Raw genomic sequence first — 19,429 nt, 5'->3', positions numbered from 1 at the left:
AATTTAAAAAAGATAATAATATGTTGCCATACTACAAGTCGAATAGCACCTGCAGATGCTTATCACTTCAAACTTTGTAACATTAAAAAGGCTTTGAAATTCGAAATAGTGAAGTTTCGACAGCAGTACATTATAGAGCATCTCTAACTTTTCGTTTTCAATCCCTATGAAATGAAACTACCGAACATTGAAATTCGAATCTTTGATTCGAAAACTTTCATAAGTTCGTAATTCGAATTCCAAAGCTTTAAAACTTTTTCGCTCAAGATTTATAATATATACACAACCCAAAAAGTTGGAATTACAAACTAAAATGATTAAAATCGCACGAGATTTACTGAACATGTATAACAAAATTGTTATTTATCTTCACGAACTCATCCTCTAAAACTCCTTGCTAAAATTAAAAGTTGGATGCAAGCAAAATTAATTTAAGTTTGTCAAGGAACCAGTGAAGCTGCTTCAAAGAGAAAGCTTACTACATTAATCCTTTGCCCGGAGGGATTCCACTTTCATTTTTCCCATCCTTACTCTTCGTAAGTTTCAATCCCATGCAGAAATCAAATTTTCAGCAAGTGAGAAAAATGGGGTGAAATATGAAATTTTCCATACATTTGGAAAATTGACTCGAATTTTACGAACCTTTGAACTTAAGAATAATTATAAATAAGAAACTTAAGAAATTAAGAATGAGATAAGACTACAGTTTCATAAAAAAAGAATATACGTACAAAGAGCAGTTCGCACAATTACTTCTCCTTCTGGTTCTTACAGGCTCGGTAAAACCTGACCAAACTGTAATCTGTGCTCTTAACATGAGTGGCTTTTTCATTTAAGTGCTTGCTAACCGAGGAACATACTTTTTTTTAAGCATAGAATATTTTAATAAGAGAAATCACACTGTCTACGAATTTTATGGCAAAATTTGCTTGATCTAATTCCTATTTACTTATTGAAGTGAAATAAGAAGTCGTGCATAAATTACGTAAAGCCTTTTAGGGGGGTGGGGGGGGGGTTAGACTAAGGATTATTCTATGATGTCTTATATCAAGGTAAGGGGAGTACACGTTACATGTTTGGAAGTTTTATATTTTTTGTTAAAAAATTATTTTAATTGTTTGAAAATTCGTCGTTTTGGTGGAAAATTAATCTTTTCGATTAGAGATTAATTGCTTGCTTGGAAATTTATGTACTTGGTTAAATATTCATTTTTTGGTATAAACTTGATCTATCTGTTAAAAGTCTAAGCTGTTGGTTGAAAACTAATCTGTTTTAATTGAGAATTCATCTACTTTGTTAGAATTTCGTATTTTTTGATTAAATTCAACTGTTCTAAAATGAAATTTAATTTTTTTTCTTGGTTGAAATATTACAATTTTTCTTGAAAATAGATTTTTTGTTTGTTTGAAAATTGAGTTTTTCAATGGAATTTTTTTTGTTTCCTGTAAAAAATCGCTCTTTTTTTCATTAAAACTGCAACTGCTGAGTTGAAAATAAATCTGTTAAAGTTGAGGATTTCAATATTTTGTTTAAAAGCGTTATCTTTTTTCTTAAAGTCAATTTTTTTATTTGAAATGAAAATATTCTGTGCTTGAAATATTAACTAGTTCATTTTTTTGTTCGTAATTTATATTTTTATGTTCACAATTCAACTAATTTGTTGAAAATTCTTTTTCTTTTCCGGGCGACATTCAAGTTTTTAACTGAAAATTTAAGAATTTGGTTGCAAACGAACCCTGTTGTTAAAAATTTATATTTTCGGGTTAAAAATTAAACTGTTTTGCAAAAAATTAAATTTTGTTCGAAATTAAACTATTTTCTTGAAATCTCGTCTTTTTAGCTAGAAAATTCAACATTTTAAAATAAAATTCAACAATCACGTTAAATTTCTTTTTATTAACTGAAAAATCTTAAATCACTGTTGGTAGAAATTTATTTATTTTTTATTTTGTTTGTTTTGAAAATACAACTGCTTGGTTGAAAGTTAATGAATTGTCTCAAGAAATTTTTTAATTCAATGAGTTCAATTTTAAAGAACCTAGAATTGTCAAAAAATGTAATGTTCTATAAAATAAAAAAATAAATTATGTAATTTTTGCATTGAAAATAAGAATTTTCGATGATAAAAAGGAACATAATTAGATATTCTTAGAAGATTCTGAATATTGTTTAATTTTCGAAGACAAACTCTAAGCTAAATCAAAACTTATTCAAGCTTGTAAATTTGGTTATTTTTAACAAAAATCTTTAAATATAAATCCAATAATTTTTTTAAATAATAATCGCAGGTGAATCGAACTGACATAACCTAAATTCGATAAAAAAACTGTAAATTATGTTTTACAATCTAATTAAAAAATTGAATTAACAGAAAAATGCTAAAAAAACTTCTAAATTCTATTATTAAAGTGATAGGGAAACTGAAAAATGTAAATTAAAAATACCTGTTTTCAGTTTAAAAATCTAACATAAGTTATAAGTGTTGGAAACTACTATAATTTCCAGAGAAAAGCACTTATATAAAACATGCATAATAAAAGGGATCATTTACAGAATTTATTTTCAAAATTTCATATTTAGGATATAAAATTAAGCAAACTGAAGTAACGAAAAGCCAATCAGGTTTTATTACACCACTTTCTTTGGATAGAATTAAATTTTTTCCTTATATAATAAATTTTTTCAATCAAGGATTTTCTGGCTAAATAGATTCCCTTTGCCATCGCAAAGTTATAAAGTTTGTCGAGGTACCGTTCTTTCCATGCAATAAAAAACTTCTAAAAATTTTAGATTCCTCTTTGAAGACCCTCTGAATTTTACAACAGTCCTTAAGTAGCGCTCTGGGAAGGACATTTTCAATTGTTAAACGGCTGCCACCTAGGTGATTTTCGAACAAAAACAGTCTTGTAAATTTTATCCCGATTTTAAGAACATTTTATGTCAATGCAAGAACATATTTTATTTTTTTATTGAATAGAATTCCTGAAAATAAAACCAAAAAATTCAATCACCGTGTTTGAACAACCACCACTAAATGCTCGTATTGTAATTAAAAACGATCCCTTTTTAGGACAGTAAAAGGATATTTACTAATGTTTCTATACTCACAGGGCACCTTTATCATGGTAAGAAAAATATCAAATCAAATATCAATATCAAAAGTATCAAATTTTTCTTATCTTAATAAGGGTGCGGTATGAGTACCGAAACGTTGATAAATATTATAAATTTTATTTTATTGTGATTTGATGATAATAAATATAGAAAAAAAGAAACAAAAAAAGATGGAAGGACATTTGTTTGGTTGCCTTCTCATTTTGCTTTGTTCTTTTTTATTTTTATCCAAATATTTTTAGAGGACATTTTTTTTATGGATCTTTTTTGGAATAACAACAAGAGAATTTTGTGGTGTTTACCTAAATATAGTTGTTGGATTCTTGGTTTTTCTTTTAGGAATTTTATGCAATAACATAAGTATTGGAAGTGAAAAAGGATTTTGAATTTGATTCTAATCTAATTTAAATTTCCTAAATTTTAATTTTTTTATTTTACATTTATCATTACATCGACAACTTGAGTAGATTTTATATTCTTAATTCTATTCTGCATATAATTTGTTTTTATCAAAAGTAACTCTAAGCAAAGAATTTAATTTAAAAAAATTTGTTTTAGATCTATTCCTATTAATGATTAAAAAAAAAAATAGATTTGGGTTCACACTGAGAGAACATACAGATTTGGTTGCACAAAAAGCAAGGAAAAAATGTTTTTGTCAATTCGACAATTTTTTTTAGTGTTGAATATATTAATTAATTTGGTCTATTTCCCTTCAATTAGCAATATAAATCAGGAAAAATAATGTTTGCCTCGTCAATATTGTCCTTTTCTACTGGGAAGGCGGATCTCATACATTTAAGTGGAAAGGTACCCTCTTGGTAAGACATAGGCGTAGTGTATTCAGAAGTAGTAAGATAATTTTTGAGCAGACAAATGATTTTTCAAAATATGTAATGCTTCTGATTTATTTAATTATTATTATTTCCAAACTTATTCTCGGATGAACTCTGTTTTTTATCATGGCCACGGACTAAGTCAAGATGGGGATGTTATAACTTAATTTAAAGTAGTTGTGCCAAAGTCAGATATCTGAAAAAAAATTTTTTTAATGATTTTAAGAATCAAAATATTATAACTGTTGTAATTTCTAATAAAAAACATTATTTTTAATGAGAAATGTGAAAATTCATAAAAAGAAGCATGAATTTTAACCATGTCTTTTTTGCAATTGAATTTTGCCTGCGCTTCGTTTTTTCGGGAAACCATTTTCAGCAACTCTACTATTTCAAATTTTAAAAATAACTAAATAATCTTAAAATATAATTACTTATTTAAAAAATTTTTTCTTAATAAAAAAATTGTTCTAACGATTTTAGCCATAGAAAAATATACTTTCAAAATTGGAAATAGTAAAGTTCATGAAAAATAATGTTTTTGATTTGAAATGACATCAGTTATAATATTTTGATTCTTAAAATCATAGAAAAACTATTTTTTCAGATATCTGATTTTTGGCATGACAACTACCCCAATACGATATTTGAAATATTTTGCGACGATGGTGTTTTGTTGGCGAAAAATAGATTAATTTTCAACCAAACGGTTACATATCTGTCAAAAATAAATGAATTTTTAATAAAATATGAAATAGTTTCATGTTAAATCAAAAAGATCAATTCGCGAAAAATATTTAACAAAATTGTTTAATTTTTTATTAGGTAGATGAGTTTTCTACTAAAATGATGAAACTACATAAAATATTATGAAATAAAAAGATCCAGTTTTTAACAAAAATAGGAATTTAAGAAAAAAAATTTAATTTAAAAGAATAAATTTGCAACCGAATAGTTGAATTTTTAATTAGAAAAGATAAAATTGCAACGGAAAATCAAATGGTTAAATTTGCAGTTAGAAAAACTAATTTTCAACGAAAAGTGAAACAAATCTTCGAAAAAATCGTTATTATCGAAATTAGTTTATTCTTTTGACCAAAAGCACGATTTTGTAAGCAAATAGTTGCATTTTAAACAACATAATTACATTTTTAACCAAATAGAATTTTTAATCAAAAGATGCATTTCGAACGAAAAATATAATAGTAGAATTTTCAATTAAAAATAGTTGGATTTTCTTATTGGGTTCTATACTTTGAATTCAAAATTAAACGAAAAGACGAAAAAAGGATAAGCTCTTTATAAACAGGTGAAAATGTGAAATTGTTTAAAAAAGGGACAAGAGAAAAATGAGGGAAAGAGGTTGAGTTTGGATATAGATAGAATAATGCATAATTTGATTTTGTAATGATAAAAATTAAATACATAATTTTTTTACAGCAAGAAATAAATTTAGAAATGTATAGTTTTTAAGCAATCCAATAAGAACATTTTAACTTGGTAAGTATGAAATTCAAACAATTTAAATGCTGAAACGAAATAATATTTCAAATTTGTAAACTTTAAATCTTGAAAGCTTACGAAAAAGGTTCTTTAAATTTGGACATCTCAAACATTTCAAATTTTTGACTAGTTTTAAAATCTAGTTGAATTATAGTTTTGAAACTTTTGGAAAACAAATTTTTTGTCGGGAATTCTAAAAAGAACAAATTACAGAAATGTTATTATTTCTTTAACAACTGAATGTGCAACCAATTAAGTTATTTACAAAATAAAATTGCAATGCCCTCATTATAATTGCTTATTAGATTCTACGATTGGAAAAAAAATCAATAAACTAACTGTAATTTTGTTTCCGTTTATTTACTATAGGGAGAAAATTCAATTAATGATAGTTTTTCCCCCTTGCTTTCGTATTCGTAATTTTAGAATGAAATTCAACTATTTGGATATGATTACAATTTTCTATAAGGCTCCATTTACGGCGCTTTCTTAAAACGCTTGCCATATAAATGTATTAAATGTGTTGTTTTTGTACTAAAATTTTATTTTTAAAGTTCAAAAGTTAGAGTAAGCTATTTCTATTAAGAATTTGATCATTTAGTAACATATTGATCCTGTCATATGACAAATTTTGCTTCACAAATTTATATTTCAGAGTTTTTCCATATGTTTTAACTAATTTGTTAAAAATGCATATTTTTCAACTGAACATTCAACATAGCCTTGAATATTTATCTTCTCCAAATAAAAATTCAACTATTGTGTGAAGAATTCCATTGAAAATTTAAATATTTTGTTGGAAAATTGATTTATTGTGTTAAAAATGATTATTTTTTGGTAGAAAATTAATTTTTTATGGTTGATAATTCATTTATTTTCTCGAATTCAATTTTTTGTATTGAAAATTAATTTTATTCACTGAATTTTTTGTTGGAATTTTTTTTCTGTTATAGAGATTTAATCTTTTTGGTAGAAAGTTTATTTTTTAGGTTTAAATTGAACTATTTCATGATCATTTTGGGTGAAAATTAATCTATTTCGTTAAAAACTCACCATGAGGTTGAAAATGGCACTTAAAATTACAGTATTTGGTTAAAAATCTATGCAGTTTGTTCAAAATTATTCAATTTCGGTACAAAATCAATCTTTATGGTTGAAATTTTATTCCTTGGTTGACAACTAGTTTTTCCTTTTATATTAAAAATTAATTTTTTTAACTAAAACTTTAATTATTTTATTATTCGTCTAATTTTTTAATGAATATTTAATTTTTTTGCTTAAAAATTTAACTATTTTGTTAATTTTTTTTTATTAGGCTAAAAATTTATTTCTCTAATGTAAAATGAAACTATTCTGTTTTTTGTTAAAAACTGATTTTTTAGTTGAAAATTAATTTATTTTTTGAAAAATTTGTCTTTCGTTAGTAGCTAATTAACTTTTTCAGTTGCATTTTTAAATATTAAGTTGAAAATTCTAGTAAAAATGAAAATATTTGGTTAAAAATGTATGTATTTTGGTTAAAATTGTTCTTTCTTTTTTGTAGAAAATTAAAATTTTTGGTTAAAATTTCCTTTCTTAAATGGTAAATTAGTGTTTTTTTTTTAAATTAAAATTTCATTTCTACAACTTATAACTAAAATATTCTATTCTCGCTGACATTTCCTTCGATAGAATTAAAAAAAAATTTCATTGAAAATTGATTTGTTTGATTCAAAATTAAACTTTCATTATAACATTTATTTCATTTGGTTAAAAACTTAGCTTTCTAATTTAAATATAAACTATTCTATTTCTGTTTGAAAATTGATTGTTTTTAGTTAGAATTTTTTCTTTGTTTGTTCAAAAGTGGTCTTTGGTAGCAAATTAACCTTTTTGGTTGAAAATTCAACAATTAGGTTCAAAGTTCTATTAAAATTCAAAATATCTGATTGAAAATTAATGTATTTTGGTGAAAATCATTCCTTTTGTAGTAGATAATTAATCTTTTTGGTTTAAATTTCCTCTCTTTGTTAAAAATTAATTTAAAAAAAAAATAAAAATTTAACTTTACAACTTAAAATTGAACTATTTCATTTTTGTTCTACAATTCTAAAATATATTTTTTAATGAATATTCGTCATTTTATTTGAAAGTTCATTTCCTTGCATTAAAAATAGTTTTTTTTATTAAAAATAAAAATTGTTTTCTACTAAAAACGTAGTTATTTCATTTTTCTTAATAAATAGATCTTTTTCAGTAGAGAATTCCCTTTTTTGGTTGAAAACCCGTATTTTTTATTTGAAAATTCAATATTTTCTGTAGAAAATGGATATCTATGTATTGTGAATTTAACTTCTTTTTCTTAAAAAAATTGGTCTATGTGAACTAAAAACTCAACATTTTGGATGAGATTGTTCAAATTATTGATTGAAAAATGTGTCTTCTTTGAAAATGCAACTTCTTTGTTGAAAATTCGTATTTTTTGGTTTAATTTAAAGGCTCCTTATTAAAAATAAAAATATTTTATCGTAGCAATATCAACTTTTACACTTTTTATCGAAAAATTATTTTTATATAATGCTTTCGAGACATTAGTGACGTACCTATTTTTCAGAAAAGGATGATTTATTTTTCTTGCACATCATCAGTCAAAATCAAAATTTATACACGTATTCTATTTACAAGTCAGGTTTACGTCAACGTTAATTACATTAAGTTGATTGTACCTAATTGCACAATTATTCGCATTGAGTACTATCCAAATTGTCCTTGGTGCGCAAATGCACAATTATAATTCCTAATGCAGATGTTAGTTATGTTATTACAGTTGGTCCGGTTTAATCAAATTAAGATAATTGGACGCTGACGAGAGCAGATTTTGAATGAGTTTTCAAATAGAATATTGCTTAATTGCATTCGTGACCTAAATCACTTTAATTAATATTCTGGACTTTGCTGCATAATTAATAATTAATGGATAATTCAATATTAGGATATGCATTAGCGTTCTTGAAATTATGCTCTCTATGCGCTAAAGCGCGGACTATTATCCTGTTATTTTATTCAATATTTTGAAATCAAATTATATTAAGAGACGATTGAACAAAATAACCCTGCGATTTTTTATGATGACGCAATATATCGCAAATTACAATATGACTATTATGTCGAAAAGGCAATTTTCTTAACCGGGAAATCCCCGAGGATTTTATTCATCAAATAGAATTTTTTCGCAAACTCAGCAAATCCCATTCTTGATCTTTTTCTTTTCAGTTCTGAGTCATGCAATAGGAAAAAAGTTGATAAGCTCAGTTTTTTCTCGGAAACTAATCTTATTAGGGACAACAAGAGCAGATAAAAAGTTATTTTATTATTGCATAAAAAACTTTTGACATTTCACACCATTTTAATCAAACGTTAGTTCTTGAGTAACTTTGAAATTTTCCATTTTATTGATAAATTTTAGTTTAATTTTTCAATTTAGAATTATACGCATTCATATTATTTTATCCTTGCAAAGCTAAATTTACAAAAAAAATTTATTTTATTTTTTAGTGTAAAAAAGTTACGTAACAATATGTCCTGAAAACTTAGCAATCATTGTTGTTGAAAACCTGATTCGCTTTTCCTTACCTAAAGTTGATTTATATTTAAAATTTAAACATCTTCTTGTTAAAAATTAGTATTTGTTTAAAACATTTTTTATTTAAAGTGAGAAAGTTAAAGAAATCTGCAAATTTTTAAGTTGTGTTAGTTTTTTTTCACTGGGAATCAGGATTTTTGAACAAAAATCATCATTGAGATTTCTAATTGACAATCCTGAATAATTATCTGTTATGTTAAGTCAATTATTGGTATGTTTATTGAAAAATTATTAGATTTCAAAGAATATTTACAACCATAACAATATTCTGTTATGTTAGGTTAGTTTTTTCTCTCGAAAATGATTGTATGTTTAATAGAAAATTATTAGATTTTAGAAAGTATTTACAACTTCTTAAAAACTGCAATTTGCATTTTTAAATGAAAGATTCTAAAACATTGATTTTAAACATTCAATAGTCATTGATTAGAATAATAAAATGTATTAGCTTGAACATTTTTTGATTGTGTTAGTGTTATTCGTCGGAAATGGAAGTTTTTATTAAGGAATTGCTAGATTCTATAGAAAGGCCATAAATTTTGAACACATTCCTCATCCTTAAAATTATTATAATTTTAATAAGATTCAGAATCTTTTAAGGTAGTTGTCGTGCCAAAACTCAAATATCTGAAAAAAAAGTTTTCCTATGATTTTAAGAATCGAAATATTATAACTAATGTTATTTTTCATTTTAAAAAAATGAATTTAATTTAAAATTACAACAGTTAAAATATTTTGATGCTTAAAACCATAGATAAACTATTTTTTTCACAAATCTGACTTTTATACCTTAACAACTTATGATATGTTAGTAGTTTTCTTTGGAAATTTGTATTTTTAATTCAAATCAATTATTATAAGTCAGAATAATTCAAAATTTTTGCACAATTTTAACTTTTGTAGGTGTTTTATACTGAAAATTCGTACTTTCAATAAAAAATTGTTGAACTTCAAGGAAGGTAACAAATTTTTTAAACAAATTTAGAATTGGCTTGTCTCCTTAAAAGAGGATTTACAATTTAAACAAATCAATTCTTATATTATTTGAGTGATTATCGTCTAAGCCTGCTATTGTTGATAAAAACTTATTAGATTCCAGGGTACAATATTTGAACAATAATAGGGTATGCTAGCATTTTCCACCGGAAATTGTTTTTTAAAAATTATATTTAAGAAACTTCAAAGTACATTCACAAATTTTTGACAAGTTTAGGTTATGTTGAAATTTTGCACCAGAAATCGATATTTGTAATATATTTGTAATAAAAAATCATTCGATTTTAGAAGAGATAAAATTTTTTGTATGTGATGTTAGTTTTTTTCGTCAAAAATTTTTATTTTTATTTGCCTATTTTTCGAGATATTTGAAAGTTTCAAGTTAAAAAAACCACCCTGCATACTAAAATATTATATAGGCATTAATTTTAATTTGATAATATTATCTTTCATCAATTATAATATACTATTAATATACTATTTATTATACATTTTTTTTATAAGTTATTATTAATTTTATATTTCAATTTGAAAATCGCAAAAAGAAATTTTTTTATATTGCTCTGGTATTTTTAAAAGAAAAATATTTCCCTTTTTCTACAAAAAATTGCTAAGGCGTTTGCAAATGGTTCCTCTAGAAAGGTTTTTTGCTCCTCCTCTAAAACTAGGATGACAGGACTTGGCATCGTTTAGCTTTCCCGCTTCAATTGTATCGAAAAATATTCATTTTTTTCTCTTTTGCCCACTCAACAAAATTAAAGCTATTTTTAGAATGTTTATGAACAACAAAAAGTTGTTAAAAGAGAATATTTTTACTTTTTATTAACAAATATATTAAACAAATGCTTAACGGAACCTCTTTTCATAGGATTTTTTTCTTTTAATAATAAGTTTGGTTTACAGCAAGCTAATACTGATACTTAATTGAGATTCTTAGTTCATAATTAAATTTTTAATTGATTTTCACAATTTGTTCAATAAATACGCAAATGTACATTTTTTTGAGGACAGTAAGTGCTTTTCTACTTTTTTCTAAAATTACATCATTATTGGTATTGTGAAACAAAATTTGTAAAAAGCAATAATTATTGTAGGTAGTAAATAGTATAAACAAATGAAACAAATGAAACTATCTTAAGGAACGAAAATACTTTACCTTATTAAACCTTCTTAAAAGATAATTAATATTAATATTTGATTTCCCTTTATTTAATAAGAAAATCATAATAAATTATTGAATCTCATGTAGGAATTTTGTGTAACTAAGGTTTTATGTACCTACAGTGCAAATTACTTAATAAAACTTATCCTTAATCAAAATATTTGCCATGAAGATTCGTCAAAATTCTAATTCTAAAATGATTTGATGAAACAAATCAATCCTTTCTTCGACCGTTGATATTTATTGATTTTCTATTGATTTTTGAATGTCTGTTCGTCCGTCCTAAACTACGCCAATTTTGTTTTCTCGTACAATTTTGAAAAATGTAGTTTTAATCGATTGAAGTCTCGAAAATTTTTTTTGAGACTTCTAAAAATGACTAAATTTTAAGTAATTTTCTTAAAACAATTGACTAAAATGTTACCTTTTTTGACTGAAAATTGATCTGTTTGACTATTTTAAACTATCATCAACTCAGGTTTAAGAACCTTTGAAAAAGGTACGCATGTGTACCGAAACGTCAGGAAGTTTCAAAAGGAGTTTTTTTCTATTAAATAAATATCTGAATTTCGAAGAACATGTTTTTTTTTACTCATATTTATTTTTTTCGATTTACGATTGGACCGTAACACATAAATAATTTTAAATCTACGATTTGAAATCAATAATTCTAATTTTCTAGATTTCGAGTTTAAATTGAACTATTTCAAGAACTGTTTATTGTGTTCAGCAATAAATAATGAATTGATGATAAATTGATAATAAACTTGATAATACATTTTCATAGAACTTTTATTTAAGAAGAATATTAAAGATTAATATTCAAATTAGTGTACGAATTCTGAATTCAATGTGGCAACTTATTCCCCGGTTGTTCTGTAAGTACGAAGTTACTCAACTCAGTATTCAATTTGAAGAGGAGCTACTATATACAATCTTCACCGAGAAATTGACTTTTCTCGATGACCAGAGAGGATGCAAAGCGGCGAAAGAAGTGGTTCTTTCGAATTTCAAAAAGAGTTGAGTAAATATTTCCTCTACATTGCCATTGTGCATCTATTTAGATTGTTCAGGAATTTAATGTAAGTTTTTGAAATTATGTAAGACTTAGTATAGAAAAATAATTCTTTCTACTTTTTGGGATTCTCAAATTATAAATTGCTCAAATTATTCAATTGAAATTGTTCCATTTGTCTTCTTCTGCAAACAATTTTCTCTGCAGAAAAATTTGGGGCTCGAAGGATTTTTTCTTATTTTTATATATTCCAAATATTGAAGAAATTTACCATGTCTAACCAATAATTCCTTTTTCAGCAGTTTGAAAAATTACTCCTTTAAAATATTCTCTGCAAAAATATGACTAAGATTATTCATAATTGTATGCATAATGTATTTATAATAGCAAGTGGAAACGGAACGCCATAACCAGTCTTAGCATTTTAAGTGGTAATATAATTTTTAGCCAGACACAACGTTTTTCTAGCTACACTAAAGTGGAAATAACAGACCTCAGAGCCCAAAATGGTCTAAAAATTGGGGAAATGCGATAATGTGAAAACCTTTAAATTTATAAGATTTCAAGTCAAACTATATTGAATTTTCAACAAAATAGTTCCACTTTTAATCAAAAAACTTTTTCTGCCAAAAATGATCAATTTTGTACGAAAGAGTCGAATTTTCAAAATAAAAATTCGAATGTTTCAGATGACAGTTGATTTTTAAGCTTGAGAAAATAAATTTTTAATAAAACGTTAATTTTATGTCAAGAAAGATATTTTTTGGACGAAATAGTTCACTGTTTGACCCATAATGATGAGTTTTCATCCAAATGGTCGAATTTGAAAAGAAGAAAGTTTAAACTTCAACCAAAAATAGTTTCACTTTCAACAAAATATTAAAATTATCAAACTAGCAAGACTTAATTATAACCTGGTTACTAGATTAAAAAAGGGATTGAATTTTGACGAAAAACGTAACAGCTTGACACTTTTCCAAAAATATTGTATTTTTAAATAAAATACAGTTAATTTTAACTAAAAAGGCGAATTTTGAAGAAAATAGTTGAATCCCGAACCAAAAATATTAATTCTTATCAAAATAGTTGCATTTTTATTAAGAAAATTAGACTGTTACTGAAAGATATAAATTATTAAACTAAAAATCTAAATTTTCAATCAAAACGTTGAATTGGGGACTGAGGAAGATTTTCCAGTAAAGAGAAAAAGAAAATTTCAACCAAACTGTTGAATTTTTATTCAAAAATCGCGAATTAATAAAAATAGTTCAATATTGAACCTAAAAATATACATTTTTAAAAGAGAAGTTAATTTAATACAAAATACTTTTCATTTCTAACAAAAATGTTAACTGTGAACCATATGGTGAATTTATAACTTAAAAATATTAAATTACATCTAAAAATGGAAAAGTTACATTTTAAAGTAGATAACATAATTTTAAATTAAAAAAAAAACAGATTGCCAGAAAATATTTTCAACGAAGAAAGATTTCGATTTAAAAAGAGAAAAATTTCATCCGAATTATTTAATTTCTTATCTAAACGGAAAATTCTGTACAAAAAACTGATTCTAAACCTGAGAAAATAAATTTTCAAACCGAATATTAGTTTTATGCAAAATTGTAGAATTACCAATAAAACAGTTGAATTTTAAAGCTTACAAAATTTCCTGCCAAAGAGTATGAGTTTTCAACAAAAAATTATGAGTTTTCAACAAAAATGTTAAATTTTCCTCCAAAGAAATAAATCTTCAACTAAAAAAAAAAAGAAATTTTTCACAAAATAGCTTAGCTTATAGCCAAGTAGTTAAAATTTCAATCTAGAAGATTAACTTTCTACCAAAAAAATACGCATTAAAAAAAAAGTCATGAATTTACATCCCTGCAGGTCAATTTTGAACTAAACACGATGAATCATAAACGACAAATGAAATAGTTCAATTTTCAGTCTTATGAAATTAATTTTCAATCAAAAACTGGAAAAGTAAAACTGTTTTAAGTTCAAAGAATTGATTAAAAACAAAGGATTTTTGAATAAAATAATTAAACCTTCAAGCGGCGAATTTTTATCTGAGAATATGAACTTTTAAACAAGAAAGATTTTTCTGTCAAAAGTGAAAGAAAGATGTCAAAAAACTTGTGGAGCTATGAAGCCAAAAAGGCGAATACTGTACAAAACAGTGGAATTTTCAATCAAAATGTTAATTTTCTCCAAAATAGTTGAATTATTAACAAAGCAGTTGAGTTTTTAAACTAAAAAAAATTTTCTACCAAATATTTTAATTTTCGCATTAAAAAATGAATCTTTAATTACAAAAATGAACTTTTCAGAAAGTTGTTTTACCAAAAAAATGATTTTTTTACAAAAAAGTTTAATTTAAAAAAAAATTGCACTGGCAATCAAATAGTATAATCATTAAATAAAAGAGATTAATTTTAAAGGGAATATTGAAATAAAAATATTTGGATTTTTCTATTGGAGAAAGCGTGAAAAAGGACACTATCTCAAAAATAAGAAAAAAGAGAAATTTTTTAAGAAAGGGGGAAAAGTGACTAGGGGAAAGAGCGTAGAGTCTAAAATAAGTAGAAAAATATTTTACCGTTATCTCTGATGTTTCACCATCTCCTGTGGCCTTTTTGTAGGATTTCTCTTCATGACGTAGATCAGAGTGGCCTCGAAAATAATGTTCCCTCTTGGGAAATGAAAAAAAAAAAACTTTTCCTCGAGAGTTTTTGATATCACGTGAATTTGCTCGGATAGTTCTGACCCAGCTGTAATCGCGAGCAAACTATTCAGTCAATTGGGATTTTCAGTGAGTAAATCCAGCACAATGAGATCGATATTACGTGATCTCGATTGTCTTTCCCCATACGCTGTACGCTCATCAGAGAAGCACGTGCGGTCATGACGATTTGCCTGCAAAACAATAAATGCGGGAAACAATTTACATTCACGTTGAATCAATCCATTGTTCAAACGAAAACAGTTTTAAGGACATCCTAATTTCAGAAAGGACTTACATTGTTTGACCAATAATTCCTCATTCTACTCAGTGTTAAAATCACCTCTTTAAAATATCTTCTGCAAAAATGTGACTAACATTATTCATAACCGTATTCATAATCGTGAAAATATCATTTTCAGCCATTAGATTAAAAATTTAATTATCTGCAGAAAATTTTTCAGCTCAAAGAATTTTTTGAACATTTTTATATATTCCAAAGGTTCAAGAAATTTCTCATGTCTGGCTATTAATTCCTCTTTCCACTCATTGTTGAAATTACCTCTTAAAAATATTCTCCGCAAAAATATGGCTTACATTATTCATAATTGTATTTATAATGATAAGCGGAAACAGAACGTCATCGATGGACTTCGCCTTTATAGTGAAAATATCATTTTGAGCCATTACGTAGAAAATTTAATTATCTGCAGAAAATTTTTAAGCTCGAAGGATTTTTTGAACATTTTGATATATTCCAAAGGTGTGAAAAATTTCCCGTGTCTGACCAACAATTACTATTTCCACTATTGGATGAAATTACCTTTTAAAAATAGTTTCCGCAAAAATATGAATAACATTATTCATAATTGTATTCATAACTATAAGTAGATACATAACGTCATCGTCAGAGCTTTTATTTAACGTGAAAATATAATTTTTAGTCTTTAAGTAGAAAATTTAATTATCTGCAGAAAATGATTAAGGTCGAAGGATTTTGCAAAAAATAAGATTGAGTTTACAACCAAAAATGTCAAATTATTAACAAGTAAATTAAGTTTTTAAGTTAAAAAGTTAATTTTTTAGAAAAATGTTGACTTTTAACCCGGAAATGATAAATTTCAAACAAGAAATGTAATTTTTAATAAAGAAAGATTAATTTAGTTAAATAAGATTAATTTTAAACCCAAAAAGATGAATTTTAAGAGAAATTCTTTTTTCTAAAAAATACTGGTGTTTTTGAACTATAGAGAACAAATTAGACGAATTTTCAATAAAAATACCTGAATCCTACAAAAATTAATTTTCACAAAAAGAGTGGAAACCTCAAGAAAAAGATGAATTTTCTATCAAAAAAATTATGTATTTTATATCAAATCGTTGAGTTTTCAACCTATAAATAATAAGTTTCCAAACAAAAATTGAGTAGTTATATTTTTCGATAAAAAATTAATTTTTATTTAGAAAAACTAATTTTTAACAAAATACTTTAATTTTCAACTAAATAGGGTAAATATAACAAAGTGATTCTTAAAAAACAATGATAAAATGAATTTTTGCAAAGTAGATCTACTTTCAACCAAGTGGTTGGCAAATTAGTTGAATCCTTAAGCAAAATAGATTGAATATCAACTTTATCAAAAATAAATTGATCTTAAGCAAATATAGAAAGGTTACATTTTTATTCACAAAAATTAATTCACAATATTTAAAAAAAAATTATTTCAATTTTCAACCAGAGATAAATCCTAATCTAAAATTTCGAATTTTGACCAAAAAGAATGGGCAAAGAAGATTAATTTTCTACAAAAAAAAGAAAATTTAATCGAGTAGTTGAATCTTCAACTAAAAACGATAAATTTGTTACTAAATAGTTGAGTTTTTAGCTAAAAAGATACACTTTGAATAAAAAATCATTAAACTGATTTTTGAAAATATTGATTCAGGAAGGACTCGAACCGTATAACTCATAATTTCTCTTTCCACGTATTATTAAAATTATCTCTTTAAAGTTTTTCCGCAAAAATATGACTGACATGATTCATAATTGAATTCATAATGTATTCATAATGACAAGTGGAAACGGAATTCAAATTTTAAGTGAAAATAACTTTTTTTGGCAGGTATGCGATTTTTCTAGCTGCACTTAAGTGGGAATAACAGACTCAACTAATTTTAGACAAGCTAATTAAATTTTTAAACTAAAAAGTTCCGTGGTTTAGCAAAAGTTTACTTTAAAAGCCGAGAAGATGAATTTTCAATAAAAAGTTAATTTTAAGAAAAAAAGAATAAATATAAAATATTAATTAAACAGTTGAATTTTCAACAATAAAATTACTTTTAGACTAGAAAAAGGTATTTTAAAATAAATGTTTAAACTTTCAACCAAAAAGAAGAATTTAACAAAAAAACAGCCTGAGCCCTTACTCAAAAAAGATTTATGTTTTAAGGTATAGTTGAAATTTTAGAAAATCAACGAAGTATGAGTTTTTAACAAAAAAAGTTCAATTTTAACCAAATCGTTGAGTTTCCAACTAAAAACAACCAATTTGCTACAAAAAGGGAAAAGTTAAATTTTCAGTTCCCAAAATTAATTTTTATCGTCATTTTTTTGTTGAATAGTTTAAGTTTCTTTAAATAAAATAAATATTTAACTAACAAAATTTTCTACAAACGAGTTGAAGTTTCAACTAAATAGTTGAATTTTCTCCCAAGTAGTTGAATTTTCAACGAATCAGTTAAGTCTCAACCAATTAATTGAGTTTGCAACAATAAAGATTATTTTTTCACCAAAACGCACAATTCTTTTTTAAAACAGTATGAAATTTACACATAAAAATCCATTTCGAACTATACAGAATTTCCAATTTAAAAAAATCAATTTGCATCCAAAAATATACAATTAAAATTTTAAGTTGAATAAATTGAGTTTAAATAAAAGAAATCGAATTTTTTAACAAACTAGTTATATTTATAGAAAATCAATTTAATGTCAAGACAAAAATATTTTTGAGGACACCGTAAATTTAGGAAGGACTCAATGCGTCTGGCCAATACATTCTCTTTCCACTCATTGTTAAAATGATCTCTTTCAAGTATTTTCCGAAATAATACGAATAAAATTATTCATAATTATATTCATAATAGCAAGTGGAAACAGGACGTTATATCCAGACTTCGACTTTTAAGATAAAATATCATGTATAGTCTTTGCGTGGAATTTAATTATTTTGATAAAAATCCAACAACTTTGTTAAAATGATCTCTTTCAGGTATTTTCCGCAATAATACGAAGAAAATTATTCATAATTGTGTTCATAATAGCAAGAGGAAACAGGGCGTCATAGTCAGACTTCGACTTTTAAGATGAAATATGATTTATAGTCTGTGGGTAGAATTTAATTATTTTGATAAAAATCCCACAACTTTGTTAAAATGTCATCCTCTTTAGGTGAAACTTAAAATGTTTTGTGAAAAATTCGTTTTTTATTTCAAATTGAAAGAGTTGTTGGTTGAAATTCCAAGTATTGTATGTTTGGTTGAGAATTAATCTTTTTCGCTGCGAATTGAGCTATCATTGTACAAAATTCACCTTTCTGGGTAGAAGAATAACATTTTTTTTTAAATTCAATTTTTTGGTTTAATTTAACTGGTAAAAAATCTTATTTTTTGGCTAAATATTAGTTTTTTTAATTGAAAATGTAAGTATTACTTTTTTTGTAAAAAATTTCGAGTTTTTAGTTTAAAATTCGTCTGTTGATTAAAAATTACTTAATTTTCGAAAATAAATCTTTTCAGGTTTAAAATTCAACTAGTTTGTTGAGTCATCTCTCTTAGTCGAAAATTGAGCTATTTGGTTGAAAATTAACCTTCTTCTTGAAAACTGAGTTATGAGTGGAAAACTCAAATTTTTTGTCAAAAATTTATGTATTTTGTGGAAATGTGATATATTTTGTAAAAAAAATCGTCTTCTTCGATTCAAATTAGCTGGTGGAGTATCAGGATTTCTTATTGAAAACTATTTTTTTAAGCTGAAATTATAACTATTACATGTTTCGCTGAAAACATATATTTTTTAGTTGAAAATTCATCTCTCTTCGTTGAAAATAAAATTCTTGTTGAAAATTAATTTTTTTAGTTTTAAAATGTAGCTATTTTGTTAATTCATCTTATTTAGCCGAAAATTAAACTGGTTTTTTAAACATTTTTCCTTTTGGTTGGGAAATTTATCCTTAATTGTAGAAAAGTCATCTTCCTTGTTTGAAAATTAATTTTTCGTTTAAAAAACTCAACTATACTTTCATTTTCTTAATTTTATAATTTAATAATCAAAATAACTGAGCTGATAAATCATAAAAATTGGCTTGAAAAAGAATTAGGCATTGCTTAAAATAAATAAGAAATACACACTATATTTCGTCAAGTCAGCAACAATGTATGTTTTGAGAATAAAACG

The 19,429-nt window shown here is 25.1% G+C and overlaps 1 protein-coding gene across 1 annotated transcript in view; it reads right to left on the bottom strand.

The window, feature by feature from the left end:
* LOC117174418 (cGMP-specific 3',5'-cyclic phosphodiesterase) overlaps window positions 1–14,922 on the bottom strand; it is an 82,814-nt gene extending 67,892 nt beyond the window's left edge. Inside the window, exon 1 of the mRNA XM_033363528.1 lies at window positions 14,851–14,922. The gene's annotated coding sequence lies outside the window, so the exon portion shown is untranslated. The remainder of the gene's footprint in view (window positions 1–14,850) is intronic.
* Window positions 14,923–19,429: the final 4,507 nt, after the last annotated feature.

This window comes from Belonocnema kinseyi, chromosome 6, assembly GCF_010883055.1.
Source record: "Belonocnema kinseyi isolate 2016_QV_RU_SX_M_011 chromosome 6, B_treatae_v1, whole genome shotgun sequence".
NCBI lineage: Eukaryota > Metazoa > Arthropoda > Insecta > Hymenoptera > Cynipidae > Belonocnema > Belonocnema kinseyi.
Note: the sequence above shows the minus strand (reverse complement) of the source record. Positions and strands in the feature narration are given on the sequence as shown.